At 45.0% G+C, this 23,521-nt stretch overlaps 1 protein-coding gene across 1 annotated transcript in view; it reads right to left on the bottom strand.

Moving 5' to 3' along the window:
- ERC2 (ELKS/RAB6-interacting/CAST family member 2) overlaps positions 1 to 23,521 on the bottom strand; it is an 875,889-nt gene that overhangs the window by 49,938 nt on the left and 802,430 nt on the right. The window lies entirely within an intron of this gene.

The raw sequence follows: 23,521 nt of genomic DNA, 5'->3' as shown, positions 1-23,521 counted from the left end.
TCAGCTGGACCAATCAGCACGGCAGTCCCTGGCCCACAGTGACTCAATCAGATCAAGTGAGGTGAACTGAGAGTTTTGCTGGCCTATTGGAGGAGAGGTGCTTTCTCTTTGCCAAGGGGTCTGAACCTGAAAGGATTATGTCTGGTGGCCATCTTGCTACCAGGTGGAGCCTGAGGAGGTAACCAACACACAGGAAAGTACAGGCACAGGGTGGAGAGAAATCAGGTCCTAACCACATCATTTGAGCCCCTGGTTCCCACCATGCCTGAAAGTGGGGTCTCAATCTTCTCACTACATAGGCCAATACATTCTCTCATTTGCTTTTGACCTGGTTTTTCTTTCATTCACAACTGAGAGTTGAGAAAGAGAAGAGCTGAATATGTGATGGACAAGAGGCAAAGCCTGTTAACAACATCTAACAAATATTTACTGAAAATCTACTCCGTGCCTCGCACTGTGCTAGGCAGACTACGGGATACTGGGACTGTTTGGTCCCACACTCAGAGACCCAGAGTTTACAGTCTTTCAGGAGGGATGAGACATGAGCTTGAGTGACAGAAATATAAGGAAAAATGTGACAAATGCTACAAAAGGGGGATAAAAATATTCTGCTGACATGCAAGGAGTAAGAGCCTTCCTCTGGCTAAGGGCCAGGAGAAGGACTCATGGAGCTGGCATCTTAGCACCACTTTGAAGAGAGGTAGAGTTTCATGAGCAGAATTTGGAGTAGGAAGTGGGAGATGGCACCCCTGGTGGAGGGGACAGTGTAAGCAAAGGCGAGGGGCACGTGTTCTGGGATGGCAGATGCCACTGTTCCCACTGACAGATAAGCACTAGGAGAAGAGATGAGAATTCTGTGGGGGCATGGCCAGGGCCCTCTCTCTCAGCCTACCTCTAGTGTCTTTGTCTCCATCATGCAGCCATTTCTGGCTGAAGTTCTGTCATCTTAGGCTACTGAGAGCAATGATTTCTACAACAGATCTCAGCCTGCAAAAGAATCTAGATTTTACTTTTTCTGGCCACCTCTGGAGGAAATCCTTTATGAGTTAAGTAGTTGCCACATGAACTCTGCTCTCTCTGAAAGTTAAACAGTTCACCTGGCACTCTCCAAAGGCTGCTTCCAACATAAAATCATAGTCCATTTGGGAAAAGACTGGGAGGAGAATACAAGTCAATGTCTTGCATGGTCTCTCCCCACTAACCTCTTCTCACTCCAGCCTTCTCTTTGCTTTTGGCATTCCAATATGGCCTCCAACCACAGGGCCTTTGCACATGGTGTTCCCTCTGCCTGGAACTCCATCTCTTTATCTAATTAACTCCAAGTTGCTCTGCAGATCATGACTCAATTGCCACTTCATCACAAAAGCCCTCCTGGACCTCCAGGGCTCAATTCTTCCAAGTATGAGTTAAGGGCCAGGATTCCACAGTCAGAATGTCTGGGTCTGAACTGAAGCTCTAGTATTTACTAGGTGTGTGATCCTTCTGTGCCTCTGTTCTCTCATCTGTAATACAGGATTACTAGAGAGGCTCAATAACAGCAATAGTATTAGAACATAAAAACAATAAACATGAGCCATCATCGTATGACTTCAGAGCATCATACCCTTCTGCCTCTTTGCCTCTTCACAGATATAATTTAATATATTCATGTGATCCTTTGACTGACATCCGTCTTTGCCAATTGACTGATAGCCCTGTGATGCAGGGGTAATGTCTGCTTTTGCTCACTGTTCTATCCCTGGCACTTAGTACACTGCTTGGCATATAGTAGGTGCTTACTAAGTATGTCAGGAATGCAACTGTGAATAAAAGAATTCAGATGGAAAAAAAAAAAGTTCCCAAATAATTGTTATCATTTGTAGAAACCCTGATCTCAAGATGTACCCCCAAGTAACTCAGGAGTGAGATCTTAAAGTTGCAAACATCTGTTGTTTAAAACGATGAAGAAAACAGGTTCCAGAGGATGCTCCAGCCACTGAATTGCCCTTTAGCAATTCATTTCCTCCTGAAAAAATGGATATAAGCCTCAGTAAATGTAGCCAGTCAACCAGATGCAACACTCTGAATTCAGCAGAAGTCCACCTGACATGCGTCAAATGACTTTAATTCCTCCTCTAGCATCCCTAAGAGTTTCAGAGAAATTTCTGTATTTGTGACTGTTGATCCAGATTTTAAATAATATAATGCTTTGTTCTTTAATGCTACTGTCTGAGAGTTTAAATGTTTAGGGTATGTTTTTAATAGGCACCTCATACCATACCAAATTCTCCTCTGAAATCCACCCTGGATCTCCAAAGAAAGGAATACGTTATAGATCTAGGGGCAAACAGCAATTTCCATGCCAAACTTCTGACCCATCCTGTTCTATGGTCCCCTCAGATGGGAATGACTGAAAGTAAGCATGGTTCGCAGTGGGGACGTTAACATTCCCCCTGCAAAACTAGTCGAATTAGTCCTACAACAAGGTCTGAAGAGGCAGATGCCAAATGAGCACTGACAGAAATGAAGGCAACAGAGACCGATGCCAGAGCTCCACTTTGGATGGACCCTGGCACGCAGCTCTGTCGGGGTGCTGGTTCCCTGGAGCAGGGCTCCTTATCCTGCTTTCCCCCATCCTGAGTGCCTGAGCCAGCCCAGCAACGCTCACTTCCTGCATCTCTCTCTCTATAGGTCAGAACCACAGAGATGATGTTTTCCTTCCCAGATTGTTCAATCTTCTGAAAATTTTTCTACATCTTTCTTCCTTCCCCTCCAAAGAAATGGCTCCCCTCACAATGGCTTCTTACAGAGAAGAAAGTGCAAGAGAGATAAGAAGTGCATACGTACACCTGATGCCCACACACCCCTATCCTGGGACTGAAGCCACCAGATTAACCACATTAGACAACACGTGTGTCCCTGAGAGACCTGGCTAGTAAAATGAGGCTGGAAGGGAGGCCTCGATGGATGGGGCCACTGTGGTGGGCTAGGTTTTCAGAGGTGACCCAGATCCCTGCAAAACTCCACCCAGAGGGGCCTCAGAGGACAGCGCCTTCCGCTGATCCATCAACGTCCTCCTTGCCTTTGGCCTCTCTCCATTGGAGATGGCAAACAAAGAGAGAACAAGAGAGATTAATTTCTTTTTAATCCTTTCCTTTGAGCAAGGGCCTGACCTCTTGGTTTGGCCTGTTTCAGCTCCGTCCCAGGCAAGGCCATATTTCACGCTGAATCATCAGTTTCTAGGGGAACAAGGCACCACCCTGTGGGGTATGGATGGCTGTCCTATCTCACAGGAGCCCACGGGGGCTGCTCAGACATGATGTCATCCATCCCCACCCTCTGGAGCAAGGTAGGGGCATGGAGCTTTATCTCAGCTGCGCTGGGAAGGAGCTTCAGCTCAGAGGTGAGACGCCTCTCCTGAATCATGCCCAGGCTGGCCCTCCTTAGCTTCAGGCAAACCCTCAGCAGCCCAGCTCTTCTTCATGGCCCGTGCAGCATGGTGGTAACAAACTCATTCTCCTGCAAAAGGGGCCATATATAACTGAGTGGGCATAGCTGTGTTCCAATAAAACTTTACTTACAAAAACAGGTAGTGTTTGGCTCACAGGACACAGTGAGCCAAACTGTTTGCTCAGCCTGTCTTAGTATAAGATCTGCCAGAGATAGAGTTCCTGTTCAAGAAATTGTCAGATTGAAGCAGGATTTTTCTACATCAGCACTATTGACAGCTGGGGCCCAGTAATTGGGTGGGGGCTATTCTGTGCATTGTTTAACAGTATCCCTGGCTTCTGCCCATTAGGTGCTGGTGGCACTTCCCCCTAAGTCAGGACAACTAAAAATGTCTGCAGATATTGCCATGGGGAGCAAAATTGCCAGAAGTTGAAAACCACTGGGTTTGTTGGGAACTTAAAGAGATCCTGATGTTTGAGTCTGTTCAAGTGTTGTCTCTGCCCAGGGTTACCCAGCCTCAGCTGGCATAGCTGCAGGCAGAGCATATTTGATACTCCCACATGGAACACACACTCCACCTGGAATCAGATAGCTCCTACTTACTGAGTATGTCCTACGAACTGTGCTCTGTGCTGCATGCTTTGTATGTCTCATTACAGCAACCCTATGAAGTAGGCACTGCTTTACTGCAAATCAGATAAAGCTAGGTCGACCACAGATGACACAGCCAACAAGTACAGAGGCTGGGATTCAAATCCCCAGCCTATCTGCCCAGGGACTGGAATGCCACACCCTTGGCCCCTGAGTCATTCTGATTCTGATACCCATCTTCTTCTCCATCTGCCTTCCTCACCCAGATTTTTCTGACACTGGGACTAGAGCTGGTCCTTTGCATCTGAAGTCCGACCTGTCTGCTGGAATGGAGACTTGTCCACTCTCTGCCTCTGCAAGGCAGTGCAGAGACAAGAGCTAGCCTTCTCCAGGTCCACACTTAGCTGTCTGATCCTAAGCCAGTGCCCCATCCTCCTACAGCTTCACGTATCAGTGAAGCAGGAATGATAATAGTACTACCCTTGACAGGCTGGTGGAAGACCAGAAAGATAATGTAGGTTTAAGAGATGGCAAACCTTAGAAGCCTCAGTATCATTACTGTTACCGGGGCTGATGGTCTCTTTCTATACAGTAGCTGCTACTTCTGAACTAGTTTCTTCTCTAGCTTCCTTCTAAGTTTGTATTTTTCACGTTGGGTTCTGGGGTCCTTAAGCCCTTCTCTGAGGTTCTCTTGGGACTCTCTGGAGGGTAGCAATTAGCCAGATCCCAGGTCCCCTTGTGCCACACCCTTCACCCAGAGCACCTCTGCTTTTATCATTTATATGCAGTGAGCCTCAACTTGAGATTCCTTTTGTAAAACAGGTTTAGCTGCTAAATAGAGCTAAAAACTCTCGCTCTAGGGCCTTGCTCTCTAAGTGTGGACCACCTGGGAGATCATCAGATTTGTAGAATGTCGTTCCTTGTCTGCATTTTCATGAGATCCCCCAGAAAAGCATATGCCAGGAAAGTCTGAATAGCTCTGCTCTAGGGGTCCTCTGATGCAGGAATGCACATTATTGGACCCTCCTGGGAGCTCCTGCACTGGAAATGGGACACTGCTTTCACCAAGTCAATCCAGTGCTACAGTTGGGAGATCCTTTGTCTACGCAGAGATTTCTGTACACTGCAACAGCCTTTGTTTTAAGGGTCCCAAACCAGCCCAATCAGAGTCTGCCCTGAACTTTTACTAGAACTGTTAGAAAAGCAGCCATCCCTTCATGGGGTTGTAGGATGTCAGCCTGGAGCTGACAGCAGGCATCTTGCCTCCTCAATGTGGAAGCCAGCCTAAGAATGAATCCAGCCCAGAGAAGAGCAGAGTCAAGAGATGGAGAAAGACAGTATAAGCATCATATAAGCGTCTGGATTCAGCTATACCTGAAGTCAGTAGATCCTTGGACCTTCTAGTTGTTTAAGCTGAAAAAGCCTTCTTCTCCCTCTTCTTTTTCAATTAAGCCTATTTGAGTTAGGCACCCGTCTCTTGAAACCGAGAGTTTCAACTAACAGAGTAGGTACTTACAGTTTAATTTAATCTGGGGATGTCATATGAGAAAAGCCTAAGTGTTCTGCATACCCTGCCTGCAGAGAAAGCAACCTCCCAGACTGGTGGGCTGAGAGTTTGTCCAACACCAAAGAACACCAAGTTCACCCAGCCCAGTTGCCCTCATATCCCTTTTTTCCCATTTCTTTCCAGCTGCACCTTCTTTTATGGAGCTCATCTTTCTCCAGTCAAGACATCCAAAGTAACATGCTATTGGAAGACATTTCTGTCCATGCTAATACCTGTGTTTAAATTTTTTTGTTGTGTTTAAAAAAATGATCGTGATGTGATAGCAAATGAATGTTGGCAAATTACCAACTGACAGGCGTAAAATTTTATGAACATGCACATTCCAAAGGAATGTGGAAATAAGCCATCCACTGTAGTCCAGTTTGGCAGAAATATTACAAAAATATAAGTTTGGCATATATTGTAATTCATTTAAAGATGCTTAAAAACCCATCCATCAACCTTGCACGGAAGGTCAAAGAAACATATGAATCCCAAATAAACAGTAACTGATGTATAAGGAAAAGGCCTGAATGTCAGCCTCGGATAGCAGAGAGAAGGCACACATGTGAAGAAGATGATGGTGAGGTTTGTTTGGAAGGCTGAGCTTCTAAAACCTTCATCAGTGTTTAAAAAGAAATAATAACCACTTCTTAGCAATAAGTGGGGCGGACTCTTTCACCCTGAATGGACATCTGAATTCTGCTCCTCAGAGAGAATTTTGCTAATGGACTGACAAGAAGGCATCCTTAGAGTCTACATTTTTTACTTCAAGGACCATGTCTATAAAAGGAGCAAAAAGAGTCCAATAGATTACTCTTACATATGTAGCCCTCTCCAGACCCTCTCCACCTCATCATGAACTTGGAAGGGCCAATCCACTCCTCCAGTCCTAGGAACGGCTCCTGACTGGGACCTGACCGATCAGATTATTCAAACCCTTGTCATGGTGGTTGGATCCAGGGTGGCAAGTGCCCCTTCTGAGTCTTCCATACAATGTGATAAGTGAATACTGAAGGGGGCAGGGGAGGAGATCAGACCTTTTCCTGCAGGATTCTGAGCAGAAAAGACCATGTGCTGTGGAGAAATTGCTACCTCTCCCTCAGCCTTCTGCATAAAAAGGGAATGAGGCCAATATGCTGAGAGATGAGAGATAAATGCAACAGGGGTGGGAGAAATCTAGAGACAGAGGGAGGGAGACAGAGGGAGTGAGATAGAGTGAGAGATAGAGAGACAGACAGACAGACAAAGGCAGAGAGATCTGAGATCCAGCTGTGCCTGCAAACAGAACCACCCCTGCCTAGACTTCTCAGTAATGTTAGCCAATAAATATTCTTTTCAGCTTCAGCCAGTTTGAGCTGGGCTTCTGCCATTTGGAACTGAACTAATTTTGACTGATACAGTTACCCACAATATTTGCAGCATGATCAAGACCATAAAAGAAGCTGGACAAAAGAGAAGGATGACACGGTTTTTACTTCAAAGAAACTCACAATCTAATTTTGCTCAGTTTGGTAATGGTTCGCTAAGTATCTATTCTGTTCCAAGACCTGTGTGAGGTGCTGGGTGATTCTAAGATGAAGACCATACAGTCCTCATCCTAAAGGATCTCCCTCTCAAGCCAAGAGGTGGCTTTCTTCTTGGTGTTTTGAAGGTGGGGAAGCCATCATTCTGCTCTTGAGAAAGGTGAGCAAAGTCTAGGGGAAGGAGGAGAGCTTGGGGGATGTGGACTCAGAAGTTCAACTGTAGTGTTTTAGTACAGTGGCAAATCATTAAAGAAAGATTAGAAAACTATTAAAGAAAGATGCTTCCTTGACGTCCTCTGATCTCCTAATTTTAAGTGGCTTTGTTCTTTTTCACATTTTAATCATTTGTGAAACTGGGATACAGATTCTAAGTTATTTAAGTGCTTCAGCTTCCACAAGTATAATGTGGGAATAATAATACCCACGCTGCAGGATTCTTGCGACAGCAACACTGGTAGTTGCCCACCCTACTTTTTGCTGTTCTTCTTAGTTACAGGATCTCTGGCTTTTAGATAGATACATGGCTATTAGAATAATGACCTTATCTCCCAGTCTCTTCTGCAGCTGTATGTGACCATTTGTTTAAATTCTGACTGGTGAAATGTAAGCAGAAGGATATATGCAATTTCTAGGACATGTCCTTGGAGGGAGAAGGAGGCTATATTCACGTTGCCTTGAATACAGCCATGAGGGCTGGGGCTTGAGCAGCCATTTTGAAACAGAGGGCAGAAACCATGTTCTAGGTCAGGGATCTGCAAATGCATTCTTTCAGGGACAGTTAAGAAGTACTTTTGGCTTTGTGGACCAAATGTTCTCTGTGGCAGCTACTCAGCTCTGTTGTAGTGCAAAAGCAGGTTTAGACAATATGTAAATGAATGAGCATAAACTTTATTTCTAAGAACAGGTGGCAGACTGTAGGCCACAGTTTGCTAAGATGGAAGAGCAGCAAGTGAAAGGAACCAGAGTCCTTGATACCATGACATCCCTAACCTGGACATGAACTGCCTCCTTCCTACCAGGAATTTCTGTCCTTACAAATCAAATCTAATTCTAACAAAAATAGTTGTTTAAGGAGTAAATGATACATGTAAAATATCTAGAATAAACATTAAAGACAAGTGGATATTAAACAAAGTATTTCATAGTAGTAAGTAGATAGCTATATTCAAAAAAGCTTTAACCTACACCAAGTTGAGGACCTAATGGCCCACAAATATCAAGTCTGCCTAGAAAAGAGGGAAGGAGTTTGGACCACAGAGTGTATAAATGAGCCCTCTGCCCTCTGCCTGCACCTCTGCTCTGCACGGGGTCGGGGAATCCGCTCTCCTCTATTTTATCGGGCTGGTATTCCTTCCTAGCCTGCTGAGATGCCACCATCAGGACGACAATAAACCACTCAGAAGAGAAGAAGTGCTAAACTTTATTAAACATAATAAAAAAGATGTGACTGCCTAGGCCCATGTAAGCTCACTTGGGTTAGAGCGCCCAGGCTTGGCCGTAAGTCACCCTCTGGCAACCGAAACCACATGAAGCACAGTGTTGAAAACTTGCTAAATCATTTGTCACTCAAAGGCTTTTAAAATAAAATACTTTCAGAAATAACCATTTGATTTCAGACTCCAAACTGTAGGCTACACTGAGCTGGATGTAAATACTCTGTCTTCACAGGCACACTCGATAGTAACTGAACTCAGGGCCAGTCAAAAGTTTTTGCTGTCAAGTTTCAAATGCAAAAATACGCTTCTTTCAAATTCCAATTTCTTCTTCCTTATGCCTCAAATGAAACTGTTGCATCTGGAGGGAGGCAGAGGTCTATAACGCAGGGGGAAAATGTTCTGGCTACTGAGTTTTCTGGTTCTGGATTTAAGACTTGATGCTCATTCTATGATATTCCTTCATGGAACTTCCTACTGTGTGTCAAGAACATTTGCTCTATTCTGACTGTGTGGGTTCAAATCCTGGCTTCACCACTTACCAAATGTGGTGGAACTCTGGGTAACCTCTCATCTGCGAAATGCGTGACATGAAGAATTAATTCACTCATACAGCATGAAAAAAATTTTGAGCGCCTACTATGCACTGGATACTATGCAATGTGCAGGGAATAAAGTAGACAAATACCAGGTATGTATTTTGCCTGATACAAAACAATTATTCAATTAATTCTTGCCATTATTATGCTATATGCTATATTATTATATATTACACCACATTTTAGGTGCTGGAAATCCAGAGGGAAGCAAAAGAATTCCTTCTTCCCACAGCACTTGCATATGAGTAGGAAAGGCAGGTAATATATAAATACATAAACAAGATCCTTTCCTATGGTCATAAGTGCCATGAAAACAACTAGCTAGAGTTATATGATCAAGAGTAATCAATGATGGTATGGGCCGAGGTAGTCAGGGGAAGACGGTGTGAACTACCATGGGCAGACGGTGTGAACTACCAGGGGCAGATCTGGGAGAGCACTCCACGCAATGGGATAGGCCTGTGCAAAAACCCTCAGGCCAAAAAGACCTTGATGTGTGTGAGGAACAGACAGAAGATCAATTAAGCAAAGGGAAGAGTGGCATAAAGAATGGTTGGAGAGGTGGGCAAGTCCCTCATTTTATGGAACTTAAGTCTTTTGGAGTTTATCTAAATGAAAGGAGATCTCATTGGAAGGTTTTAAGGAAGAGCTTAATTTGATTTTCAGTTTAAAACCTGATCCTTATGAATGTATAGACACTAGGGTGGAAGAAGGATGACCAGCTAGGAGGCTGCCATGGTCCAGCTGGGAGATGATGGACTGGTAAATGGTAAGATGGTAAGAAACAGACAGTGGTAGGGCAGACCTACTGGGTGCAGCAGGAGAGAAGAAACGAAGAGGTGACAATAATTTCAAGGTTTTTCAGGAGGAGGACCAGATCTGGAAAGAGAGTGGTACTGAAAATACTGTCACTTCTCCCTTCAATCTGAGAAGATTTCCCAGTGGGAGTAGAAACAGAGGCCTGGAGCTCTGTTTCAGGCTTTAGAGTCATCACCCATGCATGGAAGATGAAGCCAAGGGGGATGGATGAGGTCACTCCAGTGATTAGTGGAGCAACAGACAGCAGCCTGGAAAATTTCCTTCCGGCCTTTTCCCTCACAACTGTTTTATCGCTATCTGGTGAGTTTCACTCCTGGTGATGGTTTCCCTCCTTGGGCCCTTCTAATCTGTTTCTTTTTAGAAGGTGACTGTTTTCAGTGGTTTTTCATTTCTTTCTCTGGACTAATTTTATTGCTCATAGCCTTCTCTTCAGCTGCCTTGGCAGGGAGATGCTATATATTAAAATAGTTATTATTTTATTTTATAGCTCAGTCGAATCTATATTCAGCTCATTACAAGTGTATGGGCCTCACTAGCCAAGTACATTTCATAACAGTGAGCTCTTATTGAGAGAGAAATCTCATGTTCTCTTGGTATCTCCCAGAAGGCTGCCCCTAAATTATGATGAATCACATGTGGGCACAAGAGGCCCATAGTTTGGGTCAGCACTAGTTAAACCATTGTCTGGTTCCACTTGGCCGCTTTTAAACTGGGACCCACTAGATCTAAGCTCAGAGTGGCAAAGAGGTGACAGGACAATCACTCAGCAACAAATCATTAGTTGGTCTCAAAATTAACACCTCCCAAACCGAGTTCCTATCATAATCAATCCGTCCCCTTCTGGAATCTTCCCTATTGTAGGTGGTAGCAACTCTGCTCTTCCAACTGCTCAGGCCAAAACTTTGGAGGCTTCTTTGACTTCTGTCTTTCACACTCCACAGTAAATTTTTCAGCAAATACTGTCATTTCTCCCTTCAACACCCATCCAAAATCCAACCACTTCCCTTCATCTCCACTGTTGCCACTTTGGTTCAAATCCTCAATATCTGTTTTCTAGATTGTTTCAGCAGTCTTCCTGCCCTTGGCACACTGCCCCCCTCCCTTCTGTCTATTCTCAAGTCAGCCAGAGAATTCCCATGAAGATGAAGTCAGATCATGACAAACATCTGCCTGAAACCGTCCAATAACTTTCCTTCTTACTCACAGTAAAAGCCGAAGTCCTTAATATGGCTTATGAAGCCCTGCATGGTCTGGTCTTGTTTCCTCTGACCTATCCCCTGCTGCTCTCCCAGTTCTCACTATACTCACGTTGAATGTCATGAACACAGCAGACACAATCCCACCCCCAAGCCTTTGCGTGTACTCTTCTGCCACCAGCAATGTTCTTCCCCCAGATATAAGCAAGACTCACTCTCTCCTCACCTCCTTCAGGTCTTAAATATGACACATGACATTCTCACCAGGGCCTTCCCAAGCAATCTGATTTAAAATTGCAACTGTAACATACCTTTCATAGCCTCTTCTTCTCTGGTTCTATTATTCTTAACAATAGGAAGCAGAAGAACTTGTCATGAGCAAAGATTCACATATTTATCTTTTACAAATTGTCTGTCTCCTTGAACTAGAATATAAGCTTGCTGATGGCAGGTATTTTTGCTTTGTTCACTGCTGTATCTCCAGTGCTTCATCCAGTGCCTGGCACACAGTAGATGCTCAATAAGCATGCATTGAATGAATGAATGAATAAAAAGATATGCTTTAAAAATTCAAGTTTTTTAAAATTGCATTGACCTCACCCCTATGAAGAGATCTCGTCACATGTAAGTCAGCCAAGTTATGCTGCAGTAACAAACTGACTCTCAGTGGCTTTACATAGCAGAGTTTATCCCTTGTTCATGCTCTGTGTCTACTGTGTGTCATCAAGGGGTCCTGCTTGCCACAGTTACTTGGGTTTCATCTCAGCACAACCTCCAAAGTCAGAGAGGCAAGGAGAAGAGAGCAAGGTGAACCACACGTGGCTCTAAAAGCTTTTGTCCAGGAGTATCACACATTTCCTCTGTTCATAGTTCATTAGCCAGAGCAAGCCACCAGCTCAAGTCTGACTTCAGGAGGAAGGGAGGTGAAGTTCCCCTTTGTGCCCAGAGTGAGGTTAGTCAAGGGTGCAAATGACCACCCTTGTCTGACAGAACACAGTAAGATCCCCTTCATCTATGCCTACTTCCCATATTCCCTGCAGCCTTCCCAGTTCCTCCAACTCCTCGTCCCCTCGTTCCCGAAAGCTCCTCCAACACAATTCTCCTTTTTTCTTCAAGGAATGGCCCTCTCCAGCTCTAACCCTTCCCCAGAACACAAACACACATCATTCCTCAGATTCTGCATCACAGAAGCCAAGGACCTGGTTCTGCAGGGCCAGCCTCTGCAGAGGGTGAGGTTGGTAGGGATAACTCAGCTGACTAAGCCAGAACCTTTTCTGCAGGGACTGGCTGAGGGCAAAGCTGGAAAAGCTCACAAATTATTACACTTTTTCCAGTAGCACAGGCACAGGGCATCTTGCCCACAAGCCACAGTATAGTACTAGCTGATTTCCACATCCCTGACACCAAGATCTTAGAGCGATCAGAGGAAGATCCAGTCCTTTGGCATTTTGTGCCTTAAAAATTTTTTTTATTTAGATTATTTTTTTAATGTATGGAATCTATGATGCCTAACCAGACTATTAGGCTGGCAGAATTACACCCATTTCCCTCGCTATTCCTTTTACTAGAGGTGTTACTATGTCAATAATTTTGTGAATACTTAAATCTCTAGTCATCATTTCAGCAAATTTTTGTTGAGCATCTACTATGTGTCAGGTATATAGTGAACACGACAAAGATCCTTGCCCTCTAGGAGATTAAATTCTATCAGGGGTGATAGTGAACAAGATAAAACGCTATAGTACTGGAAGATGCCAGGTGATACAGCAAAAATAGAAGTGGAGAAGAGGAAGGGAGATTTGGAATGTGGCTGGAGACGGATCTGTTGTTCCAGGCCACGGTGAACACCATCGCCAAGCAGGAAGGTGATATAGAAGAGTACGGTAAGCTGTTGGGTCACCCGTGGCCCAGGTGAGCAGAATAGAAAGCTAGTATCCCAGGATGCTGTGGGTGGCTCTCATCACCCCCCTGTACAGGACCACTGCTTCTTTTAATCCCCTTCCTTTTAGAGTGATGAAAATGGAATAAGTTCTCCATTTTCCTCACCTTTCATTCATCCCTCATTGGGACCATTCCAGGAACTTCTGGGTAATATGATTGAGGGAGAGGGGCTAAAAGTTGCCTCTGGACCTACTTCAAGGAAATGCCACTGAAACCCCAGAATTCATCACACTTCGGTGAGCAGGTACCTTTGTCTCCAAGGAGCCGAGCAGGCAGCAACTTTGCAACATATCTGATTAAACAAATATATGAGAATACCACATCTGGCAGCAACAAAGGATTAAAAATCCATCCATGATTATCTTGGGCCGAATCTGAAGAAAGAATCTGCACTCACTGTGATAACATGTTAAAGTTCAGTGGCTGAAAAATCTGCAGAACAAGTTGGTCCCGGTGTGGAAGGGGCAGGGAAGGAGCATGCACTCACTCTGCCAATCGGGAGGAAAAAAATTTTAATGAGGGCAAGATAAGAGCCAGACGTGTGGAAATATTTCTCTTTGAGGATATTCTTTGTACCAATTACTCTTCAAAGATATCATGTTAGCATTTTTGGCACAACTTGACAATTAAATTAGACGAATGATTTTCAATGTTTTTGCATCTGATGTGCCTGAAACTCTTCTTATGCTAACATTTCAGCCCGTCGCACACATTTTTAAAACTTTGGCAAGTCATATAAACACTGATTTCAATTAAGTCAAGAATTGAAAAACATTTCACTACTCATCTTTTTAAATGATGTGACAAGTAATTAATTGGGCTTGATTATCATTTTGTGGTGCCCAAAGTTTGAGGACAGAAAGAGACACAGAAAATAAAGGTGTACATTTAGATGATGCTTCCAAGATGGCTTCTTTTCTGTTACTCATTGACTTTCCTTTCCTCCCAAGGATTAATAGTGCCTTGAATCACCACCCCACCCCCTTTCAAATTCATGCTCCAAAATGGTTCTTGTCCTGGTGCTCTTGATCCCAACTACATTACAGGAAGGAGGAGAATGCTGTGCTGGACACTGGAAAGGAGCACAACAACAGCATGGTCAGCATATGAACCTCAGCCAGAGGAGAAGCAAATCACAGGTCTTATCTCTAGGGTCATAGTTCCTCACTTGCAGATGTGACAATGTAACTTTGAGATAATGATTTCCAGGTTGGTTCCAAATGGTCTGGGATTGGAAGGTGAGTGTAAATGGAGGGCCAGGAGGAGTTGCAGCAGCCCTATGATGCCTGGATTGGAAGAGGTGGCTATTCTGCAGGACATCTTTCCCAGGAGTTCAAAGAGTTCTGACAGTATTCTCTAACACACTGCTGACACATCAGGAGAAGAACAGATGGTCTACCTTCAGATAAGTCACAAAGACTGGGATGTGATAAGGAAGTTCAAGGAAAACTTGAAACCTTGGAGCTTCCTTTTTCTTCTCTGCCCTTCCTTCACTCCGTCTTTCCTTTGCATGTGTTTTTTTGTTTGTTTTCTTCTCACTCTTGACATGTGCTAATTCTTAATCAGATAGGCCAGTTTTGACCAACATCAATAATGAAAAGTGATGCTCCTTTCTCCACACCCATTGTCTGTGCAGAAGGCTCTTTCAGGCTATCTGTGATATTTACTTACGAAAAATCCCACGGAAGTCTGCTCTTTCCCTACTTCATCTCTCAATGCATTTTATAATAATCAGTAATCTGATGTCTTCTTCCCTGCTGGATGGAAAACTCCATGGGGACAGGGCTCAGGTCTGTCTTGTGCACCATGTACCCCCTAGAGCTTAGCTGTATTAAATATTGTTTTATTCTGATGTTTTGACATCTGGGCCTCACTGACCCCAGGAAGACACTGTTTATCCCAGGATTAGATGATTCCTAGAGGCAGGAAATGACTTGGCTTTGAGTGTGGCTTACATAAGCAAACCAACCAACAGAAGCCAATACTTCCAACCACCTTCTTTATTAGGCACTCACAGGGCTCATATACTTGCTCCGGGCTAATATTGCCTCGCCCTAATCATCCCAGGGCCAGGTACCAGACAACTTGGGACAGCTTCTACCTGCCAGAGACCAGTGGAATTACTCAAAGTAATCAATCCTAAGCCTGTTTACCCTGCCTTTCCATTTCTTTCGTTTCCTGTGGAAACCACAATAAAGGCACTTTTTTTCCCTTGCTCCTTCTGCCTCCAGACTGACCCTGGTGTTTCCCCATGTGGCCCTGCATGGTGTGCCTCCTACCCTTGGGAATGGTGAGTAACAAACTAGCTTTTCAACAGCAACTATCTTCAAATCTGTTGGACTCACCATCCCTGGAAAATAGTAAAACCTGCATTTTAAAACACTCACATAGTGCCTGGCATAGAGTATATGCTCAATTAATAATTGCAGGGGTCAGACTGACTGAATAGGTGGATGGCTTTTCCAGCCCTTCCTCCAAACTTAAAAGTTTCCCCAAATTCCCTGCCTATTGCTCCTTCAGGCTTCTTCCTTCCTTACAGGATAATGTCAACACAAGGCCACCCACTCTGGCCAAAGTTCAGGTGGTCCCTCCCAAGCCAGGGAGTGCTGTCCTTCCCACCCCTAGCAGGATTTGTGTGGCCAAGAAGGCAAGCCAGATGCTGCTGCTGAAGGGAGATGGTGTTGGGACACTGAAGGGGCTTTTTCTGGCTGCCTGTCACTGTGAGACAGTCCAGCGAGCAAGGAGAACAAAGACAGCAGCCAGGGAGCCTCGCCTTTTATGGTCCTGTCCTGGCAGCACTTCAGAACAGCCCAGAAAGTGGACAAGGGGCCAGGGAGACCTTGTCACCCACTTATGTGGCCACTGGTCCTCCAGCCAGAAAAACACTTACCACCATAAGAGGTGCAGGGATCTGAAAGTAAAAATGCGACTGCTGGGGGGGGGGGTGGGCACAATTCCTGGAAATTAGTTTTCTTCATGCCCATCCCCAATCAACTTCCATAAACACCTATGTGGGCATCGGTGAAGAAATTCCATACCTAAATAACACCAGGGACATTATTTGACCCCTGGGGGATATTTGGAATCTCCTACAAGATGATAGGTAACATTTATTGAGCAGTTACTACATGCCAGTACCATTCTGAGCACTTTGCACGTGTGATAGCCAAGCCTCACAATAACCCTGCCAAGGGGTATCATCATCCCTGTTTTCAGATGGGAATGTGGAGTTTGTGTACAGAGACTTGCCCAAGGTCACAGTGTCAGGGGTGGGGCCATTGAGGTTTAAACTCTCAATATCTAGTTTTAAAGTCTTTCCAATGCCTCACATGGCCTCCTTCAAATAGCCAAATTGTGTTAAGCATTCAAAAGCCTTAGGTGGGTGGCCCCTCAGGGCCTCAATTTCTCTCCCTCTACTGTGAAGCATTTTCCCCATATGATGCCACTAAGGGGCTTTTTATGCTCTATCATTTGACTCAACAAATGACACTTCCAAGCACTGCAGATTTTCCTCTGGGAGCTGCGGAAAGAGTGGAGTGCTTGAAGCCTTCTTTTTAGGCTGTGACCTTGAGCAAGTTGCTTAACTTCTGAGACCCAGGAAAGGAAACGGAATAGTCCCCAAGCAGGTGTGACCCCAAAACTCCAAGTTCTTTGTAAGTATTCTTCACTTGTACCACCTCTTTCCTCACCAGTATTCCCGTGTCAAGGCAACTATTTCTGGAATGTTATGGAATTACAGGACATGACACACACAGAGGTGTGGATAAGGGACAGGCCTTAATGTTGGACAGGCTGAATCTTACCTCCACTACTTATTAGGAAATATTTAGCTTTCTCTGTGCCTCAATTCTCTCATCTATAAAATGGGCACTGATAATAGCCATTGTTCCACAGAGTATCTAAGAATTGCCTGAGATGATGCATTTTGCATGGAGCTGGGCGAGAGCAAGCACTCAATAAATGTCAGCCATTAACATGATCGTTGAACTTTATGATTTACTCTATTCCCTGCATGCCTCCTACATCTGGAATGATGATGTGAAGAGCAACAGATGCAAGGGCAGTCAGGATGGGAGGGTCCACAGCGGCCATCTGGTAGCGAGCAGAAAGGCAGCGCCAAGAGGCAATGTCACGGCTAGTTTGAGGCAGGCCATTAAAGGGAAGACTGGGGTAGTTGGACAACCCACTGGGCTACCTTCAGGTGGTCCCCACAACTGTTACTACTTCTTCGTTGATTTGCACAGCCAAGGCCTGTCTGTCCCTCAGTCCTCTGTTTGTAAGAGTCAGCTGCCCAGACCTTCCTGAGCCCACATGACCCTGCCTTGTCTTCACCTTGCATGTACACAGTTCACGTATCCATGGAGCCTGCCATAGGCATCAGCCTAAAAGGATGATTCTGTCTACAAACTGTTTTGGAGTGAGGAGGGACCATGAATTTCCACAATCCTAAAATGCATTATTTTCCTACCTCTAAGCTTTTCTGAAATGAGTACACAGTTTACATTTGATGAGTTCACATGATGGACTCATCATATGTTTCTCCTCATCACCGAGGAGCTGTTAACAAATAGGAGGGGCATTTTAGAAGTCAGGGAATTCACTCATTTATCCTTGCACTTTGTGCAGAGGTAAATATTGTCCTGCTAGGGCTGGTAGTAGTACTACTACTAATTATTATTATTGTCATTACTATTACTATTATTATTAGCAGCTACTTTGTGTTGAGTTCTTAAAAATGCCCAGGACTTTGCATGTGATATTTTCAATCCCTATAAACACAGCTCTGAAGAGTAGGTTCTGTTAATCCCGTTTGACCAATGAGGAAACCGTGGTTCAAAGAGGTGAAGTGACTCACCCAAAGCTTCACAGCTGTATAGCCAAAGGGCCTGGATTTGAACCTAGTCTCACTTGGCTCCCAAATTCTTCCTGCTTTAATCTTCATCATTTGGTAGTTACTGTTTCTCTCTCAAATCCCTGATGAAATCTTTGATAGGACCTTACTTTGCCAAAGCCCCTTGAGGAAACGTTGCAATAAAATAAACTTTTATCTCCCAAGTCATCTGGCCGAAGCATGAACCTAAATAAAAGGATGTAGAGAACAGACCGCCCCATGACTGATGAGCTCTCTGACACTAGATATGTCTGAGAGGGGGAAGATGCCCCATGATGGGGGTGCCAAGGAAGATTCCTGTGGCCTTGGGTCTGTCATCCACCAATTGTGTGACCTGGGGTGAATCACTGTGCCTCCCCTGGCTCAGCGTTCTGCATGTGCAATAAAGACAGGAGTCTCGTAGAGCCATCTGAGGATTCAGGATGTTTACAGGGTGACCCTCCTAGGAGAGCTCAAATGATGGTGGCTTTTTTCCTGTGACTGTGAAGGCCTGAGTTGATCACTGAAGCTGTCCCCTCAAACTCCAAAGTCCTTAACCTCTCTTCAGAGAGTCATAACCTAGATTAACTATCACCAGTCCCCACCAGACACAGGTCAGAATAAGTCCTCTGTTTCCCTGGGGCCAGTTCTAAGGCATTAGCTGGTCCACAGTACCATACCAGCACCCAACTGACCATAAAAGAAAACCACGTACCAAAGTAGTGGTGACTTTGGGGGTCTGTCTTCTGAACTACTGGCTCACAGAAGGTCTGCTTCCCTATCCCTCTCCTGGTCTGGCCGACCCAGGGTTCTTCTGACCAACAGAGTACAGTGGATACACTATGTTCTGTAGCTAGGCTTCCTGGGTTCAAATCTGACTAGCCCATGTGACCTCTTGAAAATTATGTAACCTCTCAGTTATCTGCAAAAAGGAGATGACAGAAACAAAACAAACCACCAAGGCTGTTGTAAGAATTCTTTGAGGAGGATGTACATACACTAAGTAGCATACAGATCTATTGTCATTCTGACGCTTCCCAAACTGGACTCCATGCCTTCTCCCTGGCCCCAGCAGTCTCCCCCACCAGCCAACCATGAGCCCTTCAGGCTGATTTGACTCAAGAGCTTCTCTAACCCCACGAAGGGGCTCAGTGCAATGCAAGGAGAAGGATTATGGATATCAAGGTGTTACCAGACTAAATTCTGCCCTCCCACGTCCCTCTGGTTAAAGAGTCTAGCTTTAGAGGAAAATCAAAATAGCAAGAGCAGCCAAACGCTGCTAGAACTGTGTGCTAAGCCCTGGGCCATGCATGAGACCTATCTGATTGTGCTGAATCCTCACCATAAATGATCACACAGGTGCTTTCACTATGCCCATTTGACAGAGGAGCAAGCAGAGATTCAGTCTGCTGAGTGATCTGCTTAAGGTCACACAGCTAGTTCACAATTAAGCTGGAATTTCAACCCAGGTCTGTGGGAATCTGAAGACCCATATTCTTCACTCTATAGATCCTACTCCAAAATAAAAACATCATCGGAGTCCCTGCTGTGCACCAGGAACTCCTGGTGGCTTATTAGCATATTTAACGTTCCAAATGAGTGTACTTTATGTAGTGTTTCTCATCACCAAAGAGCTGTTAATAAATGGAGGGGGCATTTTAGAATTGAGGGAATTCACTCACTTATTCCTCAAAAACAGGTATACTTAAAACCCTTCAAGGGTTATATAATTTTATAGATGAGGAAACCGAGGCTCATAGAGGTAAAGGGATGTGGCCAAGGGCAGCAATGCAGCAAGACTGGAACCTAGGTCTGCTGGGCTCCAAGCAGGAACCCTTAGGCATTTTCTGTGTCATCACCCTAGGGCATCTCCCAATCTCCAGAGCAGAAGCAGGAGCAGGGCATTCTCCGTCCAACTCTGAGCCAAGACAAGAGGTAGATAACCAGCCTCTAAATAAGTCTACCATCCTGCAGGCCTTCCCACTGGCTGAGAGCCTTCTCAGTCTCTTTATAGCCTTGTTTGCTGGCCTCTTCCTGGTTCGGAGCCCTCAGCTTCTGCCCTACTGCACCATGTTGGAAAACTGCAGCTCCAAAATGGTGACAAATGTTAATCACACAGCATGGAGGAGAGGCTCAGGGAACAATCTTCTTGGGGGTGGGGGGAGGAGGTGTCACACCCTTAGGCCCCCCTGGTCTTTCCTGAGCCTCATTTTAAGTCCTCAGACCATGGCTCTGGTCTCTCTGCCCAGGGGAGGGGCTTGCCACACTTGGTCCTAGACAGGTCAGGTGACAAAAGATCAAAAGGCAAGTGGAGGGTTCTGGCTTGCCAACAAGCTATTGTTTGCCTGTCCCCAGAGCCGCTTTCCAGGCCTCAGAGGCCTGTGAGCAGCCCGTCTCCACCCGGCCACCTTCTCTTTCACAGCTGATTAAAAAAAAAAAAAAAAAAAAAAAATTCTCCCTGCTCTTAATTGCATGCTGTGTGTTCAGATTTCCTGAAGTTCATGAACTGCTGTGAAATTTAAGACAAGTCTGCATTCCCACTGCATTGCTACTTTTTAATTCTAAATTCCACCCACCCTCCCTAGGAAAAAAAAAAAGATGAGAGAGAGAGGAAAAAAAAAAAAAAAACAAGCTGAGTCAAAGAAAATTTATGCTAGTTGAAAGGAGAAGGCCAGCCCCAAATAATTCTACTAATAAAAGGGCAGTGAGACACAGGGTAAAAATAATAAGGTTATATCCTCATAAAGTTCCTTTATTTGTGATTCCCCAGGCACTTGGGGAACGTTAGCTCATCAGGGCAGGGTCCCAAATGCAGCATCTGCTCCCAAGGTTGCCTCCACCGCCCTGGGTGCTACATAAACATTGGACCATAGCAGTATAGGGCCTTCGAGGTGGGTTGGTGGAAAGCTCGAACCAGAGGAATTTTATTGCAGTAGAGAGAGGTGCCAAAAAGCCTGAAGACTTCCCCCATGGTCACCTGATGAGTCAGGCTGAACCCCAAATAGAGCCCAGGCATGCACTCCAAGCTTTAGAGAGAAACCCACTGGGTGGTGGCCACAGGCCATCAAGAGATGCTGTATAATAACAAAGACCATGTCCTGGAGCAGTTCTTGGGGCCTCCACAGTCCTATGAAAAGGGAAGAGCACCCCACCCACCAAGCCACTAGACTGAAAGGAAGTGGAAAAGACTGAATAGGACTTCACTGCCTGAGTTAGGGATCAAACATTCAGAGACGGCAAGCGTTTCCTAAGGACCTACTGTGTGTGAGGCACTGGAGACAGGAAGACAAAGGAGCCAGGCCCCTCTCTGGGAGCCCAACATCACTTGCTGGGTAAACAGAAGGCAAGAAAGAATGGGGTGAGTGCTATGGCAGGCACAGAGGGGGTCTGCTCATTTAGGGTCATCCTCCTTGGAGTCAACATGTCGCATCTGACCTCTGCAGTGGTCCACCATCTGCTTTTCTGCAGCCACCACACAACAGCCAGAGAGAGAATAAAATAAGGTTTCACTTCACTGTATCAATATCCTCCATGGCTTTTCTCCGAGCACCACGTGTACCCAAATTCAAAGTCCTTACTGCAGCCTCCAGGGCTCCACAGTCTGGCTCCTGCCTCTCTTCCAGGCCTCTTCTCCTGCCATTCCCTTTCTACTTCGTTATTTCCCCAATTCTGTTTGGACCTTCACACATGCCTCTTTGCTCTAGGAAACTCTTGCCTTGACCCTCCCTACAGTCAGCATCCACTAACCATTGGGTTGACTTACCTGTCGCCTCCTCAGAAAGGCCTTCACTCAGCTTCTTATATAAAGTAGCCTGTGCAAGTCCCTCCCCAGTGTGTGACTTTGTTTTATTTCCTTCAAGGCAGTTACCTCTTTCTGAACTGCTTACTCTCCACTATGTATTTGTTCACTTACATATTGCCAGTCTTCCTGTATTAGTTAGACATTGCTGTGTAACAAACCACTCCAAAAGTCAGTGTCTTAAAATAGCAATGACTGATATCACTTGTGAGTCTATAGGTCAACTGAATGATTCATCTTTCACTCATGGGTCTACAGGGATAAGTCAGGTGGCTCTGCTGTTTTCAACTGGATACTCTCGCATGTTGGCTGTGATCTGGTTTAGGATGGTCTTGTTAGGACAACTGGAGTCTCCTATACATGGCCTCTTATCTACCAACAGGCTAGTGTGGGCTTGTTTTAATGTGATTAGCAGAGTTCTCTGTGTGTGTGTATGTGTGTGGGAGAGAGAGGGGGAGAGAGAGAGTGTGTGTGTAAGAGAGAGAGAGAGCACACAGAGTTCACAAGGCCTGTTAATGTTTAGGCTCAGAACTGACATACTGTCATTTCCATTACATTTTGCTAATCAAAGTCTCAAGACTAGTCCAGATTCAAAAGGAGGTAAGACAGAATTCCACGTTTTAATGGGAGAAGCTGCAAAACTACATTGCAAAGCATGTGGACACATGGATCCTGAAGAACTGGGGACATTTTTGCAGTCAGTCTATCCCATCCTCCGTCAACAATGTAAGTTCCACGAGAGGAAGGACCTCAGTGAGCACTTGCCATGCACCATACACAGCTTTAACCATTCATATAGTATACATAAATTCATGATCTGTGTTTGGTGTGTTTGTCGATTTTTAAAAAATGGCACAAACCCCTTTCTAACAGTGGATTCTGGGACAAGGTTGTGATCTGAGTTAGACAAGTTACAACAGGCATCTGTTGTATGGAGTTGTTCTATGCTGGGAGACATATTTGCCCCATGGGATATCAAAATCCACGTAATAACAGGTCATGTTATAATGAGGTTTCACTGCACATGCTTGCTCTCAATTTAGACAGCAGGCCCTGCCAGGTCTTCCTCCAGCTGCTGGCTTCAGACCTCTCTTTCCAGAAGGATAAGAACTACCTGTCAAAACGCAAAGCTCTAACAATGAAATATACAGCGCATGCTGTGGGAAAGCCCTCGGTTTACTTCCACGGGCTGCAGCTGGTGTGCACGGCTGAAATGATTCATTCCTCCACCCAGCAAAACAAGTCCGTTTACAGGGTCTCCTAAACAGAACACATCCTCAACCTTTCACATGCTCTGCATTCAGTTCATGATTTAACCTCCTTTGCATAGAAGAGCAGCAGACTCAGTGCTGGAAAAGGAGGCTCCTTCCTGCAACCTCTCTGCTCCAAGGCAATATACTGTTACATTTCTAGGAAATCAGAATCTCTTTTAAATCCTGCTTCAAGTATCCATACATTCCACACCAAGCTGCAATACTTAATTTAGTATCTCCACAGCGGTGGTTATGGAGCCTGCAGATTCAGGGACACCAGAGGAGACCCAAAAGATGAAATAACAGTTTGGGGATGATTGCACATTTGAGATAAGGCTAAAATACCAAGCAGCAAGCAGAGTCATTGCCACAATTGTCAAAAGTGAATGTAATGCCACTTGCTAGCAACATCAAAGGCATCTTTTCTCTCAGGAGCATGAATTTTACAGGGTTCCATCTGGGGAAAGGGCAGGGCTGCTAGGGGCTAAAGACACAAGGTTATCACTTGGCTGAAAACCT

This window comes from Camelus ferus, chromosome 17, assembly GCF_009834535.1.
Source record: "Camelus ferus isolate YT-003-E chromosome 17, BCGSAC_Cfer_1.0, whole genome shotgun sequence".
Lineage (NCBI taxonomy): Eukaryota > Metazoa > Chordata > Mammalia > Artiodactyla > Camelidae > Camelus > Camelus ferus.
This window is presented reverse-complemented; position numbering and strand designations above follow the sequence as displayed.